We start from the raw sequence: 8,987 nt of genomic DNA, 5'->3' as shown, positions 1-8,987 counted from the left end.
AGAATAAGAATAAGAATAAGAATAAGATTAAAATACTGGTAGATGTAGATTTTTTGAAACGCTTTCTTTGCCAACGACCATACCACGTTGAATACATCGGTTCTCGTCCGATCACCGAAATTAAGCAGCGTCGGGCGCGGTTAGTACTTAGATGGGGGACCGCTTGGGAACACCGCGTGTTGTTGGCTCCACAACACTTTTTTACTTTTTTCCTTTTTTTTGCGGTTTTAATTTTTTTTTATTTTATTTTGTTACTAATAATATTTTTCTTTATATCACATATCTATTATTTATTTATATAAAATGCAATTATTTAACTAATTTCTGCTGTATACGTATATTCGCATCATTTTTAATTTTGAAATTGTAATCGTGTCGTATACGAAATGCACGTAAGCTCAAGATTTGTTCAGTTCCATATAAAATGTACAATAGGCATGCATGCGAGTGCGAGTGCAAGTGTGAGTACGAGTGCCAGCGTGAATGAAAACCTTAAATGATAGAAAACTTTTCAAGTAAAATTACTAATTAAGAAGCTTTGCTTATATTCCTTGTCCTTATTGAATAAAATTTAATAAAACAACAATCTATTGATTGCGCCTATTTATTAGCACTAGCACTAGCACTAGCACTAGCACTAGCACTAGCACTAGCCCTAGCACTAGCACTAGCACTAGCAGTAGCACTACATTCATATGTTAAATTTTTTAATAAAAATATAAGTATGTATAATAATTTTATTCTTCCTTAAAGATTAAGTTAAAGTTAAAGTTAATGTTACAGGCAATAGTACTACATAATTAAGCATGTAAAATACAAACACGGATATGTTCAATAACAGTTTTAGTTTAATTTTTCTATTCTGTTCATATTAACTTCACTAGAGAAGAAGAAAAAAGAAACTTTTCTATTTTATTTAAATTGAAATGAAAAATAAAATAAAATAGCTTTGGAAATAGTTTTAGAGTATTTTCTATTTTCCATTTTCCATTTTCCATATTATATATAGTACGTAGTAAGTAGTACGTATAAGAATAAGAATAAGAATAAGAATAAGAATAAGATTAAAATACTGGTAGATGTAGATTTTTTGAAACGCTTTCTTTGCCAACGACCATACCACGTTGAATACATCGGTTCTCGTCCGATCACCGAAATTAAGCAGCGTCGGTCGCGGTTAGTACTTAGATGGGGGACCGCTTGGGAACACCGCGTGTTGTTGGCTCCACAACACTTTTTTACTTTTTTCCTTTTTTTTGCGGTTTTAATTTTTTTTTATTTTATTTTGTTACTAATAATATTTTTCTTTATATCACATATCTATTATTTATTTATATAAAATGCAATTATTTAACTAATTTCTGCTGTATACGTATATTCGCATCATTTTTAATTTTGAAATTGTAATCGTGTCGTATACGAAATGCACGTAAGCTCAAGTTTTGTTCAGTTCCATATAAAATGTACAATAGGCATGCATGCGAGTGCGAGTGCAAGTGTGAGTACGAGTGCCAGCGTGAATGAAAACCTTAAATGATAGAAAACTTTTCAAGTAAAATTACTAATTAAGAAGCTTTGCTTATATTCCTTGTCCTTATTGAATAAAATTTAATAAAACAACAATCTATTGATTGCGCCTATTTATTAGCACTAGCACTAGCACTAGCACTAGCACTAGCACTAGCACTAGCACTAGCACTAGCACTAGCAATAGCACTAGCACTAGCACTAGCACTAGCAGTAAGCACTAGCATTCATATGTTAAATTTTTTAATAAAAATATAAGTATATATAATAATTTTATTCTTCCTTAAAGATAAAATTAAAGTTAAAGTTAATATTGAAGTTAATATTACAGGCAATAGTACTACATAATTAAGCATGTAAAATACAAACACGGATATGTTCAATAACAGTTTTAGTTTAATTTTTCTATTCTGTTCATATTAACTTCACTAGAGAAGAAGAAAAAAGAAACTTTTCTATTTTATTTTATTTAAATTGAAATGAAAAATAAAATAAAATAGCTTTGGAAATAGCTTTAGAGTATTTTCTATTTTCTATTTTCTATTTTCCATTTTCCATATTATATATAGTACGTAGTAAGTAGTACGTAGTAAGTAGTACGTATAAGAATAAGAATAAGAATAAGATTAAAATACTTGGTGATGTAAGATTTTTGAAACACTTTCTGTTGCCAACCGACACATACCACGTTGAATACATCGGTTTTCGTCCGCTCACTGAAATTAAGCAGCGTCGGGCGCGGTTAGTACTTAGATGGGGGACCGCTTGGGAACACCGCGTGTTGTTGGCTTCACAACACTTTTTTACTTTTTTACTTTTTTCCTTTTTTTTCCGGTTTTAATTTTTTTTATATTATTTTGTAAATAATAATATTTTTTTTTATACACCTATCTATTATTTATTTATGTAAAACGCAATTATTTAACTAATTTCTGCTGTATACGTGTACTCGCATCATTTTTAATTTTGAATTTTGAATTTTGAATTTTGAAAATCGTAATCGTGTCGTATACGCAATGCACCGTAAGCACAAGTTTTGTTCAGTTCCATATAAAATGTACAATAGGCATGTATGCGAGTGTGAGTGCGAGTGCAAGTGTGAGTACGAGTGCCAGCGTAAATGAAAACCTTAAATGTTAGAAAACTTTTCAAGTAAAATTACTATTTAAGAAGCTTTGCTTATATTCCTTGTCTTCATTGTATAAAATTTAATAAAACAACAATCTATTGATTGCGCCTATTTATTAGCACTAGCACCAGCACTAGCACTAGCACTAGCAGTAGCACTAGCATTCATATGTTAAATTTTTTAATAAAAATATAAGTATATATAATAATTTTATTCTTCCTTAAAGATAAAATTAAAGTTAAAGTTAATATTGAAGTTAATATTACAGGCAATAGTACTACATAATTAAGCATGTAAAATACAAACACGGATATGTTCAATAACAGTTTTAGTTTAATTTTTCTATTCTGTTCATATTAACTTCACTAGAGAAGAAGAAAAAAGAAACTTTTCTATTTTATTTTATTTAAATTGAAATGAAAAATAAAATAAAATAGCTTTGGAAATAGCTTTAGAGTATTTTCTATTTTCCATTTTCCATTTTCCATATAATATATAGTACGTAGTAAGTAGTACGTATAAGAATAAGAATAAGAATAAGAATACATTGTGGACCGAAAGGTTTTTCGGAGTTCTCATTTCTTAAAATTCGCGCGCTGTATATTTTTCGAGTATTTTAAGTTTATGTAGTTTGGCAGCCACTGTCCTTAATTACTATTGCCAAAAATGAGCGGCGATCTGTCGGACAGTTCGTTTACGGCAGCTGTTGAAACCAGTTCACCTCAGTAGTGCGTTGCGAAAAAAACAATGGAAAAAAATATTGAACAAAGAGTTTGCATCAAATTTTGTTTTTCGAACGAAATTTCGTGTGCAGAATCGTTGCGAATGCTACAAAAGGCTTATGGGGAATCAGTTTTATCGAAAACTCAAGTTTATGAGTGGTACAAAGCCTTTCAGGACTGTCGTACGACCGTCGAAGACATGCCGCGTTCTGGACGACCTTCGACCTCTACCACCGACGAAAACATTGAAAAGGCAAAGGAAATCGTGTTCAAAAATCCTCATGTGAGTGTTAGAGAGATAGCACGAGAGCTAGGCATCGGTCGTGAGATGGCTCGTTTGATTTTGGTGGACAATTTGTGTATGCGACGTGTCAACGCCCGGCTTGTTCCGATTCACCTCAATTTGTTCAACATTATCAACGATTTTAAGGCCAAACATTCAATAAATACCATCGAACAGCCACCGTATTCACCTGATCTTGCACCGTGTGACTTTTTCCTGTTTCCCAACCTCAAATTACCACTCAGAGGAACGCGTTTTGAATCCATAGAAGACGTAAAACAGAATTCGCAGAGGGAACTCAAAGCCATACCGGAAAGCGCCTATTAAAAAAATGTTTTTGATGATTGGAGAAACGTTGGCATTTTGTGTATGCGCTTCTAAGGAGCATATTTTGAAAGAGATTAAAATAAATATTGATGGAAGATTAAGAATTTGCTTTATTTTTTTATGACCGGAAAACTTTTCGTCACAATGTAAGAATAAGATTAAAATACTGGTAGATGTAGATTTTTTGAAACGCTTTCTTTGCCAACGACCATACCACGTTGAATACATCGGTTCTCGTCCGATCACCGAAATTAAGCAGCGTCGGGCGCGGTTAGTACTTAGATGGGGGACCGCTTGGGAACACCGCGTGTTGTTGGCTCCACAACACTTTTTTCCTTTTTTTTGCGGTTTTAATTTTTTTTTATTTTATTTTGTTACTAATAATATTTTTCTTTATATCACATATCTATTATTTATTTATATAAAATGCAATTATTTAACTAATTTCTGCTGTATACGTATATTCGCATCATTTTTAATTTTGAAATTGTAATCGTGTCGTATACGAAATGCACGTAAGCTCAAGATTTGTTCAGTTCCATATAAAATGTACAATAGGCATGCATGCGAGTGCGAGTGCAAGTGTGAGTACGAGTGCCAGCGTGAATGAAAACCTTAAATGATAGAAAACTTTTCAAGTAAAATTACTAATTAAGAAGCTTTGCTTATATTCCTTGTCCTTATTGAATAAAATTTAATAAAACAACAATCTATTGATTGCGCCTATTTATTAGCACTAGCACTAGCACTAGCACTAGCACTAGCACTAGCACTAGCACTAGCACTAGCACTAGCACTAGCAATAGCACTAGCACTAGCACTAGCACTAGCACTAGCACTAGCACTAGCACTAGCACTAGCACTAGCACTAGCACTAGCACTAGCACTAGCAGTAGCACTAGCACTAGCACTAGCAGTAGCACTAGCATTCATATGTTAAATTTTTTAATAAAAATATAAGTATGTATAAAATTTTATTCTTCCTTAAAGATTAAGTTAAAGTTAAAGTTAATATTGAAGTTAATATTACAGGCAATAGTACTACATAATTAAGCATGTAAAATACAAACACGGATATGTTCAATAACAGTTTTAGTTTAATTTTTCTATTCTGTTCATATTAACTTCACTAGAGAAGAAGAAAAAAGAAACTTTTCTATTTTATTTTATTTAAATTGAAATGAAAAATAAAATAAAATAGCTTTGGAAATAGTTTTAGAGTATTTTCTATTTTCTATTTTCTATTTTCCATTTTCCATATATATATATAGTACGTAGTAAGTAGTACGTATAAGAATAAGAATAAGAATAAGAATAAGATTAAAATACTGGTAGATGTAGATTTTTTGAAACACTTTCTTTGCCAACGATCATACCACGTTGAATACATCGGTTTTCGTCCGCTCACTGAAATTAAGCAGCGTCGGGCGCGGTTAGTACTTAGATGGGGGACCGCTTGGGAACACCGCGTGTTGTTGGCTTCACAACACTTTTTTACTTTTTTACTTTTTTCCTTTTTTTTCCGGTTTTAATTTTTTTTATATTATTTTGTAAATAATAATATTTTTTTTTATACACCTATCTATTATTTATTTATGTAAAACGCAATTATTTAACTAATTTCTGCTGTATACGTGTACTCGCATCATTTTTAATTTTGAATTTTGAATTTTGAATTTTGAAAATCGTAATCGTGTCGTATACGCAATGCACCGTAAGCACAAGTTTTGTTCAGTTCCATATAAAATGTACAATAGGCATGTATGCGAGTGTGAGTGCGAGTGCAAGTGTGAGTACGAGTGCCAGCGTAAATGAAAACCTTAAATGTTAGAAAACTTTTCAAGTAAAATTACTATTTAAGAAGCTTTGCTTATATTCCTTGTCTTCATTGTATAAAATTTAATAAAACAACAATCTATTGATTGCGCCTATTTATTAGCACTAGCACCAGCACTAGCACTAGCACTAGCAGTAGCACTAGCATTCATATGTTAAATTTTTTAATAAAAATATAAGTATATATAATAATTTTATTCTTCCTTAAAGATAAAATTAAAGTTAAAGTTAATATTGAAGTTAATATTACAGGCAATAGTACTACATAATTAAGCATGTAAAATACAAACACGGATATGTTCAATAACAGTTTTAGTTTAATTTTTCTATTCTGTTCATATTAACTTCACTAGAGAAGAAGAAAAAAGAAACTTTTCTATTTTATTTTATTTAAATTGAAATGAAAAATAAAATAAAATAGCTTTGGAAATAGCTTTAGAGTATTTTCTATTTTCCATTTTCCATTTTCCATATAATATATAGTACGTAGTAAGTAGTACGTATAAGAATAAGAATAAGAATAAGAATAAGAATAAGAATAAGAATAAGATTAAAATACTGGTAGATGTAGATTTTTTGAAACGCTTTCTTTGCCAACGACCATACCACGTTGAATACATCGGTTCTCGTCCGATCACCGAAATTAAGCAGCGTCGGGCGCGGTTAGTACTTAGATGGGGGACCGCTTGGGAACACCGCGTGTTGTTGGCTCCACAACACTTTTTTACTTTTTTCCTTTTTTTTGCGGTTTTAATTTTTTTTTATTTTATTTTGTTACTAATACTATTTTTCTTTATATCACATATCTATTATTTATTTATATAAAATGCAATTATTTAACTAATTTCTGCTGTATACGTGTACTCGCATCATTTTTAATTTTGAAATTTTGAAAATCGTAATCGTGTCGTATACGCTATGCACGTAAGCTCAAGTTTTGTTCAGTTCCATATAAAATGTACAATAGGCATGTATGCGAGTGCGAGTGCAAGTGTGAGTACGAGTGCCAGCGTGAATGAAAACCTTAAATGATAGAAAACTTTTCAAGTAAAATTACTAATTAAGAAGCTTTGCTTATATTCCTTGTCTTTATTGAATAAAATTTAATAAAACAACAATCTATTGATTGCGCCTATTTATTAGCACTAGCACTAGCACTAGCACTAGCACTAGCACTAGCACTAGCACTAGCACTAGCACTAGCACTAGCACTAGCACTAGCAGTAGCACTAGCATTCATATGTTAAAATTTTTTAATAAAAATATAAGTATGTATAATAATTTTATTCTTCCTTAAAGATTAAGTTAAAGTTAAAGTTAATGTTACAGGCAATAGTACTACATAATTAAGCATGTAAAATACAAACACGGATATGTTCAATAACAGTTTTAGTTTAATTTTTCTATTCTGTTCATATTAACTTCACTAGAGAAGAAGAAAAAAGAAACTTTTCTATTTTATTTAAATTGAAATGAAAAATAAAATAAAATAGCTTTGGAAATAGCTTTAGAGTATTTTCTATTTTCCATTTTCCATTTTCCATATTATATATAGTACGTAGTAACTAGTACGTATAAGAATAAGAATAAGAATAAGAATAAGAATAAGATTAAAATACTGGTAGATGTAGATTTTTTGAAACGCTTTCTTTGCCAACGACCATACCACGTTGAATACATCGGTTCTCGTCCGATCACCGAAATTAAGCAGCGTCGGGCGCGGTTAGTACTTAGATGGGGGACCGCTTGGGAACACCGCGTGTTGTTGGCTCCACAACACTTTTTTACTTTTTTCCTTTTTTTTGCGGTTTTAATTTTTTTTTATTTTATTTTGTTACTAATAATATTTTTCTTTATATCACATATCTATTATTTATTTATATAAAATGCAATTATTTAACTAATTTCTGCTGTATACGTATATTCGCATCATTTTTAATTTTGAAATTGTAATCGTGTCGTATACGAAATGCACGTAAGCTCAAGTTTTGTTCAGTTCCATATAAAATGTACAATAGGCATGCATGCGAGTGCGAGTGCAAGTGTGAGTACGAGTGCCAGCGTGAATGAAAACCTTAAATGATAGAAAACTTTTCAAGTAAAATTACTAATTAAGAAGCTTTGCTTATATTCCTTGTCCTTATTGAATAAAATTTAATAAAACAACAATCTATTGATTGCGCCTATTTATTAGCACTAGCACTAGCACTAGCACTAGCACTAGCACTAGCACTAGCACTAGCACTAGCACTAGCAATAGCACTAGCACTAGCACTAGCACTAGCACTAGCACTAGCACTAGCACTAGCACTAGCACTAGCACTAGCACTAGCACTAGCACTAGCACTAGCAGTAGCACTAGCACTAGCACTAGCAGTAGCACTAGCATTCATATGTTAAATTTTTTAATAAAAATATAAGTATGTATAAAATTTTATTCTTCCTTAAAGATTAAGTTAAAGTTAAAGTTAATATTGAAGTTAATATTACAGGCAATAGTACTACATAATTAAGCATGTAAAATACAAACACGGATATGTTCAATAACAGTTTTAGTTTAATTTTCCTATTCTGTTCATATTAACTTCACTAGAGAAGAAGAAAAAAGAAACTTTTCTATTTTATTTTATTTAAATTGAAATGAAAAATAAAATAAAATAGCTTTGGAAATTGCTTTAGAGTATTTTCTATTTTCCATTTTCCATTTTCCATATAATATATAGTACGTAGTAAGTAGTACGTATAAGAATAAGAATAAGAATAAGATTAAAATACTGGTAGATGTAGATTTTTTGAAACACTTTCTTTGCCAACGACCATACCACGTTGAATACATCGGTTCTCGTTCGATCACCGAAATTAAGCAGCGTCGGGCGCGGTTAGTACTTAGATGGGGGACCGCTTGGGAACACCGCGTGTTGTTGGCTCCACAACACTTTTTTACTTTTTTCCTTTTTTTCCGGTTTTAATTTTTTTTTATTTTATTTTGTTATTAATAATATTTTTCTTTATATCACATATCTATTATTTATTTATATAAAATGCAATTATTTAACTAATTTCTGCTGTATACGTATACTCGCATCATTTTTAATTTTGAATTTTGAATTTTGAAAATCGTAATCGTGTCGTATACGCAATGCACCGTAAGCACAAGTTTTGT

The 8,987-nt window shown here is 31.0% G+C and overlaps 6 non-coding genes and 2 pseudogenes across 6 annotated transcripts; all 8 read left to right on the top strand.

Moving 5' to 3' along the window:
- Nucleotides 1-69: 69 nt before the first annotated feature.
- Nucleotides 70-188, top strand: LOC119686578. The gene has a single exon (XR_005252984.1). It is a non-coding gene; the product is annotated as a 5S ribosomal RNA (ribosomal RNA).
- A 918-nt stretch (nucleotides 189-1,106) lies between these two features.
- Nucleotides 1,107-1,225, top strand: LOC119686660. The gene has a single exon (XR_005253057.1). It is a non-coding gene; the product is annotated as a 5S ribosomal RNA (ribosomal RNA).
- A 971-nt stretch (nucleotides 1,226-2,196) lies between these two features.
- On the top strand, nucleotides 2,197-2,317 carry LOC119686518 (annotated as a pseudogene).
- A 1,871-nt stretch (nucleotides 2,318-4,188) lies between these two features.
- Nucleotides 4,189-4,307, top strand: LOC119686567. The gene has a single exon (XR_005252981.1). It is a non-coding gene; the product is annotated as a 5S ribosomal RNA (ribosomal RNA).
- A 1,043-nt stretch (nucleotides 4,308-5,350) lies between these two features.
- Nucleotides 5,351-5,469, top strand: LOC119686689 (annotated as a pseudogene).
- A 947-nt stretch (nucleotides 5,470-6,416) lies between these two features.
- LOC119686555 lies at nucleotides 6,417-6,535 on the top strand. The gene has a single exon (XR_005252974.1). It is a non-coding gene; the product is annotated as a 5S ribosomal RNA (ribosomal RNA).
- A 941-nt stretch (nucleotides 6,536-7,476) lies between these two features.
- On the top strand, nucleotides 7,477-7,595 carry LOC119686544. The gene has a single exon (XR_005252965.1). It is a non-coding gene; the product is annotated as a 5S ribosomal RNA (ribosomal RNA).
- A 1,037-nt stretch (nucleotides 7,596-8,632) lies between these two features.
- On the top strand, nucleotides 8,633-8,751 carry LOC119686613. The gene has a single exon (XR_005253017.1). It is a non-coding gene; the product is annotated as a 5S ribosomal RNA (ribosomal RNA).
- Nucleotides 8,752-8,987: the final 236 nt, after the last annotated feature.

Source organism: Teleopsis dalmanni, chromosome 2 (assembly GCF_002237135.1).
Source record: "Teleopsis dalmanni isolate 2A chromosome 2, ASM223713v2, whole genome shotgun sequence".
Taxonomy (NCBI): domain Eukaryota; kingdom Metazoa; phylum Arthropoda; class Insecta; order Diptera; family Diopsidae; genus Teleopsis; species Teleopsis dalmanni.
This window is presented reverse-complemented; position numbering and strand designations above follow the sequence as displayed.